The sequence below is a fragment of the Nelumbo nucifera genome, chromosome 1 (assembly GCF_055504915.1).
Source record: "Nelumbo nucifera cultivar China Antique chromosome 1, China Antique-T2T, whole genome shotgun sequence".
Classification (NCBI taxonomy): Eukaryota; Viridiplantae; Streptophyta; class Magnoliopsida; order Proteales; family Nelumbonaceae; genus Nelumbo; species Nelumbo nucifera.
The window spans coordinates 138179038-138199693 of NC_142649.1; the positions used below are offsets into that span (position 1 = coordinate 138179038).

The following is a 20656-nucleotide window of genomic DNA, read 5'->3' on the forward strand; positions in this document are numbered from 1 at the left end:
AAGGAAGGCTGTAGTTCTAATTCTTATTTTGTTAAATCCTCGTGGGAACAATATTTTTATACTACTTAATAACTAGTGCACTTGCTAGGGTTATAATTATAGCTATCAAGTTTTTGGCGTCGCTATCGGGGATTTAATCCTAAAGTAATATTAGAACTTGTTAACCTTGGTTAATTTGGATTTTTATTTCTGTTTTTAATTTTTTTATTATTTTATTTGTTCGAATTCTTGTTGTGTTCAGATTTACTAGTGCATGACACGCACTAGAAGAGAAGAATTAGCAAGATTCGATCCTGAAATTGAGAGAACCCTTCGCTTATTGCAAAGAGCCAACAAAGGTAAGCGAGAGAGGAGGTTGAAATTGGCAAACCAGCAATAGAAATTGAGGAAGATATGGCAGAAGCAAATTGCACCCTTTTGGACTATGCTTGTCCAACAATTGATGGGGCTACTTCCAGCATTTGCAAGCCCACAATTCAGGCCAATAATTTCAAAATCAAGCCTGCAATTATCCAAATGATTCAGATGAGTATTCAATTTAGTGGGTTACCAAGTGATGATCCTAATGCACATATTGTTAACTTCCTAGAAATATGTGATACATTTAAACATAATGGAGTTAGCGATGATACTATTAGGCTTAGACTATTTCCATTTTCATTGTGTGATAGAACTAAAGATTGGCTTAACTCACTCCCTATAGGAAGCATCACCATTTGGAATGACTTGACCCAAAAATTCTTGGCCGAGTATTTTCCACCCTCTAAAACAACAAAATTAATTAATGATATCACTACTTTTGCTCAATTAGAGAGGGAATCTTTGTATGAAGCATGGGAACAATTCAAGGAGATGCTTAGGAAGTGTCCTCACCATGGGATACTAACTTGGCGTCAAATCCAAACTTTTTATAATGGTATTACCCCCTTTAATCGTTCTATTATTGATGCAGCTACGGGTGGCACAATCATGAGGAAAACGCCAGAGGAAGCTTATGATCTAGTGGAAGAAATGGTGTTGAACAGCTACCAATGGAATAATGACCAAATTGATCGAAGGGGAGTACACCATATCGATTCTTTTGCTGCTTTATCTGCACAACTTGCTAGTTTGAATAAAAAATTAGATACTCTTAATATTGCAGCAATAAATACATCATCTAGCAATCCATGTGATTTATGTGGCCAATTAGGACATATTAATTCTGACTGTCCATTAGGTAATCCTTTTGCTTCACCTAAAAGTGCTAATTTTATTTCTCATGGTGGCAGGCCGAATTTCAACCCCTATTCGAACACATACAACCCAGGGTGGAGGAGTCATCCAAATTTTTCATGGAACAACCAACAAAAAGCACCCATGGAATTCCAATAATAGCCGCCCCCACAAGAGAAGAAGGGTAATTTAGAAGAATTGATTTCTAAGTTCATTAATATTACTGAAACAAAATTTCAAGAACATGAAAAAAGATTCTAAAGTCAAGAAGCATCAATTAAGAACTTAGAAATCCATGTGGAGCAGATTGTGAATATGTTATCAGAAAGAAAAGAGGGACGATTGCCTACCAACACAAAGAAAAATCCAAGGGAGCAAGTAAATGCCATTGCTTTAAGAAGTGGGAAAACAATTGGCGAGACCCAGAATGATGACCAAATAGCTGAAGAGGTCGATCCACAAAAGGAGGCCGAAGGGAGTACACCTAAATTGAATCTAGATGCTATTAAACTTCCTCTCCCCTACCCTAGAAGAGTTTTGAAAGCCAATTTATATAAACAATTTGAGAAATTTTTGGAAATGTTTAAAAAGATACATATTAACATCCCTCTTCTTGATGTATTGTCACAGATGCCAAAATATGCTAAATTCTTGAAGGAGGTGATGTCGAACAAAAGGAAATGGGAGGAATGTGAGATGGTGAAGTTAAATGAAGAGTGCTCAGCCATTCTTCAAAATAAATTGCCCCCAAAGCTTAAGGATACATGGAGTTTTTCTATACCTTGCACTATAGGGAATACTGAATTTGAAAAAGCTTTATGTGATTTGGGTGCTAGTATAAATTTAATGCCTTACTCTATTTTTGAAAAACTCGGATTGCATGAATTAACATCTACAACCATTACCCTGCAATTAGCTGATCGAAGCATTAAATACCCTAGGGGAATAGTAGAAGATGTTTTTAGTAAAAGTGGGTAATTTCATCATTCCTGCTGATTTCATTGTGTTGGATACGGAGGAAAATAGGACAATGCCATTGATTCTAGGGAGACCCTTTCTTGCTACTGGTAATGCCTTAATCGATGTACAAAAGGGTCTACTTACTCTTAGAATCAATGGTGAAGAAGTGGTGTTTAACGTATTTCAAACCATGAAGTCCCAACACAAGTGAACATGAAATATATGCATTCGATTGTATAGATGTTTGGGTGGCTGAGATTAACTCACCAAATTTAGACGAATCCTTTGAAAGCTGCAGTCCTAATTTATGTAAAATTATGCAGGTCATGGAGGAAGAAGCAAAGGAGGCAGTGAACTATTTGGAGGCCATCCCGGAAGGGTGTAAGCCAAGACAAGGAAAGCTTCTGCCACTAGAAGGGCCGAACTCTACCAAACAATTGCTACCCTCCATAAAAGCACCTCCAACTTTGGAGCTTAAACCTTTACCTTCTCATTTGAAATATATATTTTTGGGAGAAAGTTCCACCTTACCTGTAATTATCTCTTCTGAATTGACAGGTCTCCAAGAGGAAAAGCTTGTGAGAGTGCTCATGCAACATATATCGGCCATAAGATGGAGCATCACCGACATAAAAGGGATTCACCCTTTGGTATGCACGCACAAAATTCTGATAGAAAAAGGCTGCAATCCCAAGACACAACCAGAAAGGAGGCTGAACCCTAAAATGCAACAGGTAGTAAAGATAGAAATTCTGAAATGGCTCGAAGCAGGTATTATCTACCCGATTTCTGATTCATCATGGGTAAGTCCTGTTCAAGTCGTACCAAAGAAAGGGGGGATTAGTGTAATTCTAAATGAAAATAATGAATCGACTCCCACAAGAACAATAACTGTCTGGAGGGTGTGCATAGACTATCAAAAGTTGAATGAGGCCACTAGGAAAGATCACTTCCCTTTGCCATTTATTGATCAAATGATAGAGAGACTTGCAAGGCATGAATATTATTGCTTCCTAGATGGATACTCCGGGTATCTTCAAGTACCCATTGCACTTGAAGATCAGGAGAAGACCACTTTTACTTGCCCATACGGAACCTTTGCCTTTAGGAGAATGCCATTTGGACTGTGCAATGCACCTGCCACTTTCCAACGTTGTATGTTTGGTGATTTCATCGATGACTTCATGGAAGTCTTTATGGACGACTTCTCCATTTATGGATCATCATTCGATGAATGCTTGCATAATTTAGAAAAGGTACTTCAAAGGTGTGAGGAGTCTAACCTTGTTTTGAACTGGGAAAAATGTCATTTCATGTTTAGGGAAGGAATAGTTCTAGGACACAAAGTGTCCTCCAGGGGCATCGAAGTGGACAAAGCTAAGGTAGAATTAATTGAAAAGCTCCCTCCACCTCAATCATTAAAGGATGTTAGGGGTTTTCTTGGGCATGCAGGTTTTTATAGGCGATTCATTAAAGATTTTTCTGAAATAGCCAGACCCTTGACAAATCTGCTAGTTAAAGATGTACCTTTTGAATTTGATGATGACTGTTTGCATGCATTCAACACTCTTAAGGAGAAATTGATTCAAGCTCCTATTGTATCAGCCCCTGTATGGGAACTACCCTTCGAAATCATGTGTGATGCAAGTAATGATACCTTGGGCGCAGTTTTAGGGCAAAGAAAAGATAAGAAATTTCATACCATTTACTATGCAAGTAGGACTATGAATGAAGCATAAAAAAACTATTCCACTACCGAAAAGGAATTACTTGCAGTAGTTTTTGCTATTGAAAAGTTCAGATCTTATTTGCTCTTATCTAAAGTCATCGTATTCACAGACCATGCTGCCTTGAGATATCTACTTGCTAAAAAATATGCAAAACCTAGGCTACTACGATGGATCTTGCTGTTGCAAGAATTTGATCTAGAAATTAAAGACAAGAAGGGTAGTGAAAATACAGTAGCTGATCATTTATCAAGGCTAGATGAAAATTATGTTGAAAATATTAATAATTCAACATTGCATGATGAATTCCCAGATGAGCAACTGTATGCAATTAGCAGAAACAATGAACTTTGGTTTGCTAATTTGACTAATTTTTTGGCAGGAAAGGTGGTGCCACTTCACTTGACATATCAGCAGAGAAAGAAATTTTTCTCTAATGTGAAGCATTATTTATGGGATGAACCTTATCTGTACAGAATCTGCGGGGATTGAATGATAAGGAGATGTATTCCTGAGGAAGAAGTGCGAAGTGTTATAAATTTTTGCCATGACAAAGAAGCAGGAGGTCACCATGGAGCATCAAGAACTGCTTCAAAAATTCTCCAAAGCGGTTTTTATTGGCCTTCGCTCTTCAAGGATGTCTACACATACGTAAGTGCTTGCGATCATTGTCAAAGGACAGGTAACATCTCCCGACGAAACGAGATGCCCTTGAACAATATTCTTGTTTGCGAAATATTTGATGTGTGGGGCATCGATTTCATGGGACCATTTCCAAAATCTGTTAATAATTCATACATACTCGTGGTTGTGGATTATGTGAACAAATGGGTGGAAGCATGTGCATATCCCACTAATGATGCTCGAGTTGTCATTAAATTTATAAAAAAAATCATATTCACTCATTTTGGAACACCTCGAGCTATCATAAGTGATGGGGGAAGCATTTCTGTAACAAACAATTCGAACAATTGTTAAACAAGTATGGTGTTATGCATAGAATTGCAACCCCCTACCACCCCCAGACTAGCGGCCAAGTAGAAATCTCTAATAGAGAACTAAAACAGATTTTGGAAAAGACGGTTACCACATCTAGGAGAGATCGGTCCTTGAAACTAGACGATGCACTTTGGGCTTACCGTACTACATTCAAAACCCCAATTGGCATGTTCCCTTATCAATTAGTCTTCGGCAAGGCGTGCCATCTACCCATTGAGCTGGAACATAAAGATTACTGGGCTACCAAATTTCTGAATTTTGATTTAAGAAGTGCAGGTGATAAAAGGAAGCTTCAACTCAACGAAATAGAGGAATGGAGGAATCAAGCATATGAGAATGCTCGAACTTACAAAGAAAAAACCAAAGCATGGCATGACTCCCGTATTGTAAGGAAGGAATTTAAGGAAGGAGACAAAGTTTTGCTCTTTAATTCCCGTCTCAAGCTATTCCCTGGGAAGTTGAAACCAGGTGGAGTGGACCCTTTGTAGTGGCTAAGGTATTCCCTCATGGAGCGATTGAACTGCATAATGGTAAGGGAAACACATTCAAGATAAATGGGCAGTGTTTAAAGCATTATATTAAAGGAGAGCAACCCATCCACCATGGGTCCATTCTCTCCTTGAAACAACTATGAAAGAAAAGAGAAAGTCAAGCTCATGACTTAAAAGGAGCGCTTATGGGAGGCAACCCATTGAGTTCAGTTTTTTTTCAATTATTTTCTGTTTTTTTATTCAGATTGTGTTTTTCTCTTAGGAACTTAATCGTGTATAGCAGCTGATTTCACATCTGACGGACCTCAACAAGGTGTTTAGGGAAGTACCCTTAAATCTTTCTATCTTATGAAAAGTCATATACATTGAGGACAATATATACCTTAAGTGTGGGGGGATTAAGGGAAATTGATAATTTTTGGATTTACTCTAGCATGCTTCGATCATCACTATTTTAACCTTTCTTTTTGAAACTTCTGCTCCCTAGAAACTTGTTTTTGAATAATTTCAAATTATCATGAATTATGTGCTTAGGTGGAATAGATAGGAAATGATGCAAACAAGACTAGCTGAAATTTTCGGCTATAGAAAACACCTCATTATTTTGACTGATCAATAGGTAAGATCCAATACAGTTGCAACCCCTATTTGATTAATTTTTTGCCTAAATGACTATCAGACATGGCTTGATTATTCCAAAACTTGTTTTGCTAGACATGTTGAGACCACGATAATGAGTTCATGGATTGGGTTGACAATGGTGATGGCATTTCCAAAAAAAAAGAAAAGGAAGAAAAAAGTGAGATGGAGCATAAAATGCACTCACCCCTAGAACCACAAGCCCCATTTCACTTTTTGATGCATTGAACTCATGCTAAGTGGTGGAGATGTGATGCATAAGCAAGCTTATTCTTTGTTTTGACCAAAAAAATTATGTAAGGGCAGTTTGAATCTTGCTGTGTTTTGATTGTTAAAGCAATGAGTGCATACTTTAGTCCTAAAATGTTCATGCGATGAAATGCTTGCTCCCCTTGACTGTTGATTCGACTTCGGATCATGAGGATTGGTGATTAGAGATTATTCTTTGACGAGTTAAAGAGGATGAAGAAGTGGACAATGGAGGGATTATAAATCTGGAATAAGGCATGCGAGAGGACAAGCATCTTGTTGAGAAAAACCTCAAAATTTTCAGTAGATAGTCACCTTGTTCCCGTTTTATTTTTGCTTGAGTTTTGTCTTGCCCAAGGACGAGCAAAGTTTAAGTTGTTAGGCAGTTGTATGCCCTTAGCTCCAATCAGAATGATGTACGCTATGAATTTATTGTAAATGAATAAAGTACATATTTGATTCATGTTCCTGTGGTATGTTTCTGTGTAATACCCTTAAGCTGGACACTTATGAGACTCGTGTTAGTTTAGAATGTTCACAGCCGTTGGATAAGTCTGGGGAGATTTATACCGCCAAGGCTGACACTGGTGTGCTGCCAAATGTTGGGGTGGCCTGTCTCAGCCGCCTGGGTGAGACCCAAGGCACAAGCAATGTAGGATTAATTGAATCTTTGAACCGAACCAGATTTCTAGTATTGCCCTGGACCATGGAGATTGATGGGCAAAACTGGAAAGTTACACCTGACCCCTAGACTCCATTATGATACTACACTAGGTGTGGGATTGGGTTGTCTTTGATATGCCAATCAGTGAGATCCTTAGCAAGGGTCAAAACCTGGGTATGTTGGGACAGTCTAAGAGTTCATCTGAGTGGGTGATCATAATGACAGGATTAGCCTCTTTGTCGGACAAAGGTAAGTGTTGAGCCCATAGAGCCCATGTGATGGGTTTCAGGGGGTGCACTGTCCATAACAGTGTATTCGGCCAGGCCTTGTAATAAAGGCTGGGTTGAACCCATGTGGCTGATGTGTAGATTAATGTTTGGGTCCCACACCATACAAGGAAGCCCAACTGGGCAGCCGTTTGGAGGGCTAAGAGAGCACGTAACTTTATTGGGCCTAAAGCCCATTTCGAACTGGGTTGATTTAATCAGTTAAATAAGGGGCGAATTCTGAGATTAGATTAGCAGATAGGATTGGGCTTTAACCCTATCCACTCAGAGAGTTCCGATCTGAATGTGATTCAGATCTGGAAACCTCCTAATAGGATTAGGAGGGGGTTGATCTAATCTGCAGATAAAATAAGGGTTTACCCTTATCACTTAAAGGGAATTCTAATTCAAATATGATTTGGATAAGCAACTCCTAATGGGATTAAGAGCTGATCCCTTTAAATTATAAAAGGAGGAGGGGGCGGCAACCTTTAGAAGATTCATTATTCACATCCTCTTCAGAGCTGAAATCACAGAAGAAAGAATTCAGTACCTCTGCGCAAATTCTTTCTTGCCGCCTCCTTCCTGCCGCCGCCATATCTACCAGTTTGATCTCTTGTTGCCAATAGGAGTGATCAAGATTGGATCTTGATATTAGTCCTTTGTGAAAGGGCTGATTGGAAGTAGTACTCATGTGACGTCCAGCTGATTCTTGCGAAGGATCTAGTTCTTGTGAAGAACGTTGTTGATTTTGCTCCATCCTACATTGTGCCATCTTCAGTGGGAGCAGTTTTTGGTTCCTTCCTTGGGTGTGAACACCTCCATTGGGAGATACTATTTCTCCGTATCAGGTATATCCCTCTCCTATTGCTTTTGTTTAGATCTGGTTCGGTTCTTGGTTTAAGATTGATCCTTCAAAAATATGATTTTTCTAAAATAGGGAATACGATTCCCAGTAGGATGGAGAGAAATTTTTGAAATTCGCCCATTCTATTCGGCAAGATTCGGGCGTCCATACGATGGATATCTCATCTCTTCAGTGGTATCAGAGCCAGGTTCAAGTCTTGAACTAAATTGGATCAAATCTGAACCTGCGTAAATCGACAGAAGGCGTTCTACCCGATTTGCACAGTTATAAGGTTTTTCTGGAAAATTTGTTTTCAGTTAATGGGCGATTAATCTGAAATTAAATTTTATAAATCTGATTATTATTTAGAATTGTTCTTTATAATTTTCTTGATTTATGGGTTGTTCATACACATGGAGATCGAAATCTTGATTGGCGCAGGGAACCTGCGATTTTGCAGTTTCTTGGTTATTTTATTACATTTGGTCTGTAAAATAATTTTTTTTTTTATTTTTAGACTGAATGTATAGGCATTCAATCTGATGTAATTATAATAGAAATTAGGTTTTCTATTTTTTTGGATCGAAGATAGCAGCACAAGGAAGGAGATTTCGCAGATGGGAGAATCGCTATCTGTGATTTGTAGTTTATGAAACTGCAAATTGTGATCTAACCTCTGTTTTGCAGGATGGATTGTGCGAACAACCCTATCTGACTGATTCTTGATTTTCTTTTATCAGTATTTAATTTCAGATTAATTTCTTGAATTAAATCTTTAATTAAAGATCAAACCGTAGACCCATTCGAACCAGGTTGGACCGAATCTAGGGTTCGATCAAGGCTGAATGTCAGCCCTAATTCTCCCACTAATGGGCCTAAGGATTGATAATTAATTGAACGTTTAATTCGGCCCAACCTGTAAAGGCCCAATTTTAATTTGTTAAAACTGCTAAAAGCCCACTTCGCAGATAAAGCTATGTGGACCAAAATTGATCAACCCTAATTTCGGCCCATATACCTAGATGATATTAATGGTTAATATTATGGGCTTTAAAATGGTCTTTACAAATATTAATTGATTGGATCAATTCTTCCCTGCATGTGATGTATGGATGTGTGATGTGCTACGGTCATGGACCATAAGTGCTTGGCCCATGCTGATTCGATAGTGGCTCTTGCGCACACCATGGCTGAATGCACATCATTGCCATGGTGTCCCTACTGGTCATTGGATGACCTCCCTCAGTGGTGGGCCCCATACATCCTGGAGAGGAAACGTGCGGAACCCTAGCCGATTTGGGCCCACCGAAATCTGGCTTTATGAAAGTCAGTGGGAGCCACTTTGGTTTGACCTAAATCAAACTAGGGCCTAATTTTTCGTTCCCTCCAGCAAATATGAGTGCATGTGATAGGGAGATTCATATGATGAACTCTTTAAAGGCCTTCCATCATTAGCATGAGAATGGGTCATTCAGTAATGAGGAAACGCACCAGAAAATGGGCTATCCATTTACTGTTGGGCTTGTCTGAATGTTTCATAAGATGATAGGGGCGTCATAGACTGATGTGGGAGGGCTTCACCAGAAAATGGGAACTCTCTCACGGTACCTTGGCGTTCACGAATATGATGGGTGAGCACTCACTAGACAGAAAGGTTTATCTAAAAACGGCTCTGATCCTTCACAGAAAGGTGGTGGGGTTTTGTAGTTGAAACAGTTGGCTCCATGCACCCTATGTGGTTTCCCACATTTCCAGAAACAAGTCGTTGTCTCCGCCACTGAGATGGGAGGGAAATCTTAGAGATGAACAAGTGGGAATGGAACATAGATTAAAAGCCATATCTATGTAATGAACATGAATCAAATTAGGTTGTGGACTAATGTTTGTTGTTTTATCAGAAAATGGCAAATGGACAATTTGCAAAAATTCTTGACGACAACAAGCTTAAGGGCCCGAACTATGCCGATTGGTACCGTAACCTCATGCTGGTCCTAACATCTGAAAATTTGGATAAGGTAGTCAAAAATTCTGCCCCGGAGCGTCCGAGCGATAGGGCTTCTGAGGCTAGAAGGAGGGAATTCCAAGATTGGGAGGATAAAAACTCCTTATAGCCTGCTGTTATGTCATTGCCTCCCTAGACAATCCGATATAGAGGTAGTTCGATCAGATCGAACTAGCCAATGACATATTGGATAGTTTAAAGACAATGTATGAAGAACAGAATCGTTCTACTCGGCAGAAGGTCTTGAAACAGTTCATGACCGCTCAAATGTACAAGGGGCAACAGGTTCACGACCATTGTCTTCGGATGATGGGTTATATCAACGAGCTTGAAGCCCTTGGATCCGGGCTAGATCTTGGCACGCAAATGGATTCCATCCTTAACTCTTTGCCTCCTTCCTTCAATCCGTTCATAATGAATTACAATATGAACAAGCTGAATGTCAGCGTCCAGGAACTCAGCAACATGTTGCAGAGGACCGAGGATTTGATTAAGGATGAGCCTATGGCTATGCTTGCTGAAGCTAGAAAATCGGGCAAGAAAAAGAGGAAGGCAAAGAAGCCTCAGAAGAAAGCTGCCAAACCCAAGAAGTAGAAGAGAGACAGAGCATCGGATGTGTGTCACTTCTGCAAACAGACTGGCCACTGGAAGAGGAACTGTCCTCAATACCTGGAATCCAAGAAAGGTAATTTCGAATCTTGTGTCATAGAAACCAATTTATTGGTGGCTTCTGCGTCCTGGTGTATTGACTCTAGGGCTTCAACTCATGTGTGTAACTCATTGCAGGGGTTCAAGGTAAGTAGAAGGCTGAATGAAGGTGAAGTGACGCTCTACTTCTACAAGTGTTGCTGCTACGGCGATAGGAACCGTAGAGTTATTTTTTAGAGAAGGATCCATTGTACTTAAAGATTGTCTTTTTGTGCAAAATTTAAGAAGAAATTTGATTTCTATCTCTAAACTGTGTGCGGATGGATATTCTATCTTTTTCGGTAATATGATTACTATTAAAAGAAACAACAGATTCATCACATACGGGGAACTGGAGAACGGTCTTTATGTTCTGCATCCTTCTCTAGAAACTAACATAGCTAAAACTACATCGGCCGACATCCCCAAGAAAAGAGTACATGATACAGGCCTGTGGCATTACCGACTTGGCCATATCGGTATTGACCGAATCACAACACTGGTAAAGGATGGTTCTTTGAATTTTCTAACTGTAGAAGATCCTCCCACTTGTAAGCCTTGCCTTTAGGGTAAAATGACAAAGAGGCCATTTAACGGTAAGCCTGAAAGATATACATGCATGCTTGACCTTATACATACTGATGTATGTGGTCCCTTGAGTGTTAGGACCCGTAACCAACACGTGTACTTCATTACATATACCGATAATTATTCTCGGTATGGTTACGTGTACCTAATAAGACATAAGTCTGAATCCTTTGAAAAGTTCAAAGAGTTTAGACAAGAGGTCGAGAAACAGTTAGGGAGAGAAATTAAGTCCCTTTGATCAGATTGAGATGGTGAGTATCTCTCTAACGAATTCAGGGACTACTTGAAGGTCAACGGGATAGTATCACAGTTGGCTCCTCCTGCTACACCATAACTTAACGGTGTTTCAGAGAGGAGGAATATGACCTTATTGGATATGATCCGGTCACTTCTCGTCCATTTAGAGTTACCCACATCCTTTTGGGGATACGCATTGGAGACTGCGATATACGTGCTGAACCGGGTTCCAACCAAATTAGTTCCGAAGACTCCATATGAGCTTTGAACAGGAAAGAAACCAAGTGTATGACACTTGAAGATTTGGGGTTGTCCAGCACACATTAAAAGAACGAGTTCGGAAAAATTGGAATCCAAGACCAGCCGTTGCCTATTTGTAGGCTACCCAAAAGGCTCTGTGGGTTACCTATTCTATGACCCAAGTGAGAAAAAGTGTTCTGCAGTCGAAATGCACAATTCTTGAAAAATGATTACATCTTGAACAATCACCGTCAGGAAATTGTTCTTGATGAAGAGAGCTCGGATGTAGTGGGAGGTGTCCCACAAGTTCCAGGTAGTGACCAACCTAGAAGATCTACCTGGGTATCCAGGCCACCAGTCCGTTTTGGTTATAAACAGGATAGTTACCTAGTAGAAGCCTTAACTAGTGAGGAGGATCCCGTGACTTATGCAGAAGCTATGTTGGACATAGCCTCTCTTAAGTGGGTAGATGCCATGAGAGCTGAGATGGACTCAATGGAGACCAATGGAGTCTGGACTCTAGTAGATCCGCCCCCCGGGGTAAAAGCAATTGGTTGCAAATGGATCTACAAGAGGAAGAAGGGCCCCGATGGCAGGGTTGAGACCTACAAAGCTCATCTGGTGGTGAAAGGGTACACTCAGAAAGAGGGCATCGATTATGAGGAAACCTTTTCGCCTATTGCCATGCTTAAATCCATTAGGATCCTGCTAGCTGTAGCAGCATACCATGACTATGAGATTTGGCAAATGGATGTCAGAACTGCATTCCTGAATGGAGATCTTACTGAAGATATCTATATGCAGCAGCCACAAGGCTTCATAGCTGCGGGTCAGGAACACATGGATGTAAACTAAATAGATCCATATATGGACTTAAGCAAGCTTATAGGAGTTGGAACATCCGATTTGACTCTACTGTCAAAACGTTTGACTTTGAGCAGAATCCGGATGAGCCCTGTGTTTACAAGAAGACTAGTGGGGATAAGGTTACGTTCTTGGTTCTGTATGTAGATGACATTCTACTCATTGGGAATGATGTAGGAATGTTGACTATGGTGAAAGTATGGCTTTCACAGCAATTCTCCATGAAAGATCTTGGAGAAGCCTCCTATAAACTAGGTCTTCGACTCTATAGAGATAGATCGAAGCGGATAATAGGATTATCCTAATCTACATTGACAAAATTGTCAAGAGATACAGCATGGAGAACTCCAAGAAGGGAAATGTTCCTTTCAGACATGGAGTCACTCTTTTCAAGAAGATGTTTCCCAAGACCTCTGAGGAGATTGAGGGCATGAATGACGTTCCCTATGCCTCAGCCGTAGGGAGCATCATGTATGCCATGCTGTGCACTCGTCCAGACATTGCTCAGGCAGTGAGTGTGGTAAACAGATTTCAGGCCAACCCAGGGCAGGAGCACTTGACTGCTGTGAAAAACATACTTAAGTACTTTTGAAGGACAAAAGAGTTTTGTCTGGTATTCGATGGTAGGTCACTACAGATCTAGGGGTATACTGATGTCGATTTCCAATCGGATCCAGATGATAGAAAGTCTACATTTGGGTATGTTTTCCCGATAGGATCGTGTGCTGTTTGCTGGAAAAGCAGTAAACAAGGGTCCACGACAGACTCCACAACCGAAGCCAAATACATTACTGCAAGTGAAGCTGCCAAGGAAGCCGTGTGGATGAAGAAGTCCGTTCACGAATTGGGAGTAGTTCCATCCAGCACATCACCCATCCCGTTGTTGTGTGACAACAATGGAGTGATTGCTCAGGCTAAGGAGCCATCACCCCACTCGAAGTCGAAGCACATCGAGAGGAAGTACCACATACTGCGAGAGATTGTTGGTAGAGGGGACGTCCTGATTCAGAAGGTAGAATCAGCGGAGAATGTAGCAGACCCATTGACTAAGCCACTAACACAGAAAGTGTTTGAAAAACACGTGGAAAGTATGAGACTCCGACTTGTACCAGATTGGACCTAAGTGCAAGTGGGAGCTGTTAGACAGTTGTATGCCCTTAGCTCCAACCAGAGTGATGTACGTTATGAATTTATTGTAAATGAATAAAGTACATATTTGATTCATGTTCCTGTGGTATGTTTCTATGTAATACCCTTAAACTGGACACTTACGAGACTCGTGTTAGTTTAGAATGTTCACAACCATTGGATAAGTCTGGGGAGATTTATCCTGCCAAGGCTGACACTGGTGTGCTGCCAAATGTTGGGGTGGCCTGTCTCAGCCGCCTGGGTGAGACCCAAGGCACAAGCAATGTAGGATTAATTGAATCTTTGAACCGGACCAGATTTCCAGTATTACTCTGGACCTTGGAGATTGATGGACAAAATTAGACCCCTAGACTCGATTATGATACTACACTAGGTGTCGGATTGGGCTGTTTTTGATATGCTAATCAGTGAGATCCTTAGCGGGGGTCAAAACCTGGGTATGTTGGGAGAGTCTGAGAATTCATCTGAGTGGGTGATCATAATGACATGATCAGCCCCTTTGTCGGACAAAGGTAATGATTGGGGATGCACTCTCTCTGATGGAAACCAAGACTACCGGCAACTGACTTCAATCACTGAGATTTGTTTTGCAAAATATATTTTATATGAGACATAAAAGTATATATATTACGGTTTCTAATTGTTTGCAAAAGATTTTAATTCCCGGGATCCATGTGAGTAGAGAGTGCAACATTGTTCCTTGCAGCCGAGGGAGAGGTCATCTCTTGTCGGCCAGTGTTTGATCATTAGGGCTGAGAGGGTTAAATGTAAGTCAATTGAGGGTAATACCTGATGGGCTAATCTTGCATCTGCCCACAGTCCCTGGGTGTTACAAGGTGGCTTGGCCCAGGGACCACTTAGGGTAAGTGTTGGGCCCATAAAGCCCATGTGATGGGTTTCAGGGGGTGCATTGTCCATAACAGTGTATTCGGCCAAGCCTTGTAATAAAGGCTGGGCTGAACCCATGTGGCTAATGTGTAGATCAATGTTTGGGTCCCACGCCATTTAAGGAAGCCCAACTAGGCAGCAGTTTGGAAGGCTAAGTGATCACATAACTTATTGGGCCTAAAGCCCATTTCGAACTGGGTTGATTTGATCAGTTAAATAAGGGGCGAATTCTGAGATTAGATTAGCAGATAGGATTGGGCCTTAACCCTATCCACTCAGAGAGTTCAGATCTGAATGTGGTTTAGATCTGGAAACCTCCTAATAGGATTAGGAGGGGGCTGATCTAATATGCAAATAAGATAAGGGTTTACCCTTATCACTTAAAAGGAATTCTGATCCAAATATGATTTGGATCAACAATTCCTAATGGGATTAGGAACTAATCCCTTTAAGCTTATAAAAAGAGGAGGGGGCGACAAACTTTAGAAGATTCATTATTCACATCATCTTCAGAGCTGAAATCATAGAAGAAAGAATTCAGCACCTCTGCGCAAATTCCTTCTTGCCGCCTGCTTCCTACTGACGCAATATCTGCCAGTTCGATCTCCTGTTGCCAGTAGGAGTGATCAAGATTGAATCTTGATATCAGTCCTTTGTGAAAGGGCTGATTGGAAGTAGTGCTCACGTGACGTCCAGCTGATTTTGCAAAGGATCTGGTTATTGTGAAGAACACTGTTGATTCTGCTCCATCCTGCACTGCGCCATCTTCAGTGGGAGTAGTTTTTGGTTCCTTCCTTGGGCGTGAATACCTCCATTGAGAGATATTATTTCTCCGTATCAGGTATATCTCTCTCCTACTGCTTTTGTTCAGATCTGGTTCGGTTCTTGGTTCAAGATTGATCATTGAAAAATATGATTTTTCTAAAATAGGGAATACGATTCCCAGTAGGATGGAGAGAAATTTTTGAAATTCACCCATTCTATTCCACAAGATTCGGGCGTCCATACGATGGATATCTCATCCCTTCATAAGTGTGGGGGGATTTGATGCGAATAAAAATTATCATATTCTTATCTTTGAATATTCAGTCTTTCTACACTTAATTAATTTTAATTGAACTCATTACTCTGGTATTTTGATTCAGGGCAAGGAAAGAAGTCGCAAGAAGGAAAATATGGCTAATCGGATGGTTTTTCATAGTTTTGGAACTGTTCAATAATCTGGGTCTAACTCTCATATCCGAGCTCCGATTGGGCTGATTCAAGATGCACTGCAAAGATAAGAGCGAGGTCTACAACTTTCATGTTTTGGGTTTTGACAGATTCAGCCTGTACCGAAGTCAAAATCAGGCCCAAAGTCGAAGTGGATCCGTAGTAAAGCCCAGCTCATAGCTGAAGCCCAATTCGCAGAAACGCCTTGTAGTAGCCCAAGTTATTAAAGCAGCCCACTCGAATTCAAGAGTCCAGAGTTTTCTTAAATTTGGATTTTAAATGTAATTCTAGAAAGTTAAAGAAGATTGAGATCATTAGATAAGAGATAAGATAAGATAGGATAAGATCAATTTAGAACTAACCTAGATTATCTATTCTAGAGATAACTCAAGTAGTTGTAACAGCTCCCTCCCCCTCCTAAACTATATCAAGGGTTGGGCGTACCAACTCCTGGCATCAATCACTCAATCAAGGAAGGATTCAATTACTGATGTTTCCTCTGAAGTAATCAAGAAGATCATTAAGAAAAACTTCAAGAAGGAGATCAGCAAAAGGGAGAAAGCTTCAAGAAGGAGGTGGCGGCAAGAAGAAGAGGAGATCTCAACTCCAAGGGCGAAATCATGAGTTCTTTCTTTTCTCTTGTTTGCTTTATTTCCTTTATCATGAACTGATTTATTTATAGCTAGGGCTGTGGAAAGCCTAACCATGATAATGAATATATTTTTATTATTATGATTCATCCAAGATTGTGATTTCCATATAGTCTATGAGTTATTTGCTTAATGCAATTAGGAGTGGCCATCTCTTAATTGATTAGGTTTATATGAATGTATCGGGAGAGGAATTCGTATATTAGACCACATAATTTATCGTGTGAATTGAATGGTATATAGGGATATATACACATGATTCATCTGAATGTATGAGTTTTTTTTTGCACTTAATGCATTTCTATCTTGAGAATTCTAGTCGAGGGATTGAGGGTTTACTTGATAGAAGTAGGTTTAATATATCTTGGAAATGAATATTAAATAAAATTGGGAAAACTTCAACTTATGAGAATAACAAATTATCATGGTTAATCGCATCCATTAATATTCATTGGAATGGTTAGGTGGACCAATGGTCCTAGCGATTTCACTTAATCGTTGCATATTCAGTTATTGATTGTCCTTGTTTTTATTTTCTTTTTCTATTTTTTTTATTTCCAGTAGTTCTTACTGTTGGATCTGAATTTCGATTGTCCAAATAATTAAGGAAGACTGTAGTTCTAATACTAATTTTGTTAAATCCTCGTGGGAATGATATTTTTATACTACTTGATAACTAGTGCAATTGTTAAGATTATAATTATAGTTATCAGTTATAAAATGTAACAAGAAAGAACTTAATATAAGTCTTTGGTTATATTCATCAATTCGATTTTAAAATTATTTTTAAACTTGGTTATTAATCTCATGCTAAGCACATTTTTTTGGCTTTATAAGGCTACAAATGGGAGGTAGCCTATCCTCCCAACCCATGTTTGTGCTACAACTAGTTAGATAATGTATCAAGTGAGTCACCATCTTTTGGTTTATGTGCTTCTCATAATATATAAGCTATATAAAAAAGAAAGTTTGAAGCTCAATAACAAAAAAAGAAAAAAGAAAATTATTTTTCTACTATTCTACATTTGAAAAAGTAGAGATATATAAAAAACTTTGGTGATAACTACTATTTCATTTTCCTCCCTTAAAAACATATTTTTAAATAGCATCCTATGCACCGCACAAGTCACCACCAATATTGCAAGAAATCACCAAGGCAAGATTCCAGTGCTCATGGGGCTTAGTTGGTGGATTATAATGTTCATAGGGAGACTCAACTCTGAATCAAATCCCTTTACCACCAAAGTTGGGGGGTTAGCTACCCCGTTGTATAACCCCAAGAACATGAGCACCAACAAAACATATTTATCTAGGTAAGACTTCAGTTAGTGTAGCAGAGCAGAGTGGAACTAGAAACATATGGATAGGAGACTCAAGCTGGTTATCAAAAGCATCATTGGAAAAGAAAATCCTCCATGAAAATTGTGAGACTCAATTGTAAGACGGTAGAATGTATGCTCAGTAAAAGGGGTTTTGTAAGGCAATGAAGTATAGTAGGGATGGCAACAACTCACTTGCTGCATGGAAGAGATTTATCAAAAAAAAAAAAATGGTAGGGATGACAACGTGTAAGGTACCCATCAAATTTGCCCTATTTATTTTCAAACCTTCCTGATCACCTTTGATTCTAAACTCATCTCAAATCTATTTATTTTTACTCTCAATTTTCCAAATCCATCCCATTTTAAACACATCTCATCCCATTTTAAATTTAGAGTAGGTTCATTAACCAATTTGAGCCCGGCCCAGGCCCGAAACCAATTCGAGTTCATCAAATTACAATGCAAGGTAGGCTCAGGTTGGAAAGATCGGGCTTAACATTGGGTTCTATCTGAGTTTGGGCCTTAAGCCCAAATTTTAGGCTGGGCCTGAATTGACCATAAACCCAACCCAACCCGCCATTTACACCCCTAATAATTGAGGACTTGAGGTCTTGAGGTTGAGTTGAGATGAATCGGGTTTGACCAAGCTAAGCAAAGAATGTTTAAATGTAATTGAAATTTAAAAATACAAAAACCAGTGCCAATAATAATAACTTTTTTTAAGTCCATTAACCAGGTTATTTTAAAAATAGCTTACGAGATTCCATCAAATAAGATGCGTTTGCGAATAAAAGATACATATTGTAATAAAACTTGGGTTGGGCCAAAATGAGCCCAGTTCCACCTTTTTCTTTTTTTTTTTTAAAGCTTAGCAATAAATAGGGTAGACCCAACAACATCCGGATCAAAGGACTGAGTAAAATTAATGTTTGCTCATAAGGCTCTTACATGCAATTTTTATGTGAGTAAAATTAATGTGAGTTTGGATCAACTACCAACAACGTTCCAACCAGCCCTTCCAGTTATACATCAAGAACATTTGCCCATGAATGACAAAGGAAACGTTCCTAATATATACGGCTGAAATGGGCTGTTGGAATGATATTCGGAGCGTTTTGTTGGTAGCTGATCCTTACCCCCTTTAATATAGGTTTGGACTGATTTAGTTTATTTTAGTACAAAATGCATAATATATTAATGCTCTGTTACTGAGCAAAGCATTGTTTTGGGGTATCAGTGGTTCAAGTTATGTTATAAATTTTAGGGGTTCGATTATGATACTGAAAAAACTAAGATCCCATTTAGTTTGTTGAGATAGGGGTCAAGAATCGGAATCGGAATGGGCTATTCTGATTCCAACTGTCTTGTTGGGCGGAATTGGAATCTCATTTCCATTCCTAGTGGAATGACATTCCCACATTTAAGGGAATGGTCATTCCCTCCCCCTCCCTTAGAATAAAATCCCCTTCCTTCTAATTCCATTTTTCATTCCAATTCATGTGATTCATTTTTTAAAATCTGATACTAGATATGGAAGAAAATCGGTAGTATTGTTTTCTTCCACCATATTAGACCCATATCGGATTGTATCGGGGTGTATCAAGAGTGTATTGATGAAAAAGATATAAACAAAAAATGAAAAAAAGAAAGGGGAAAAGAAAGCTTGAAATAAGCCTTTTTTCAACCCTCAAACGATTTTCCAAACCTCAATCCTAGAGTGCTACATATGCAAAAAAAATGCAAAAAACAAGCATGAATCATCAATATTTTTGAAGATTTTTCAAGTTTTGAAAAATATTGCAAAAATAGGCCAGTTTTTTTCTCAATTTTTCATAATATCTTGTGATTCTTTTTTTGCTTGATGCTTAAATATGTTTAAATCTATGTTGATCTATATTTCTTGTGTTCAATATCACAATTTTTTTTGGGTAAAAGACTTAAAAACCTCCCCTCACTTTTTAAAATGGACTAATACCTCCCCTATCTTAGTTATATCCAACATAATCATTAAAAAGTCTCTTTTGTCCTTGTTAAATCATTAAATTTTCAAAACAGTGGAGTGGTCTCAAAACAGAAAATAGGAAGTGCCCATTCTACTTCAAATTTCTATTGCAATTCATTTTCAGCACTACCAGAACAAGCTTATCTTGGTTGTTGAAAATTTTGATCATAAAAGCATTTTAGATTATTTGTTCATTTATTTGTTTTTCACATTCTAGATCTCGAAGTTGCAAGGAAAGTTTGGCTGCACCACTTACTTGAGAAGAAAAAGATAATGCTCACGTAAATTCAATTGCGGTTTTTATGCTGGGTATAGCTTAATTTGACTTTAAGTTGTTGAGCTTAGATTGTCAAATGTGCTCTTTCAATTTATTTTCACAATCTGTTGACGGATGATTGGTTCACATTAATATAATTTAATATTTGTTTTCTTATGTTCTGAGATGTTGTCATCCTAAATTGATGAGTTTAAAGTCCATTTGTAAAACACCCAAATTCTAGTTTTATAATTTTGTATGGATTAAATCTTGTTTGCATCATCAAATCTTTAAACGGTTTCAACATTGATCAGAAATATTAGAAAATAACAACTTCAGATTTGTGTTATTATTTTTTCTTACTACACCATGAAAATGGCAAAATTGGGTTTTTGAAAAGTTTTGACATCACATGTAACCAAATCTTAACAGATTACTAATGGAGGGGAGGTTTCAGTATTTATATGAAAATTAAAGGGATGTTTAAGTCTTTTATCCATTT

At 38.9% G+C, this 20656-nt stretch overlaps 1 non-coding gene across 1 annotated transcript; it reads right to left on the minus strand.

The window, feature by feature from the left end:
- Window positions 1-774: 774 nt before the first annotated feature.
- Window positions 775-881, minus strand: LOC148803890 (small nucleolar RNA R71). Its single transcript, XR_016081626.1, has one exon. It is a non-coding gene; the product is annotated as a small nucleolar RNA R71 (small nucleolar RNA).
- Window positions 882-20656: the final 19775 nt, after the last annotated feature.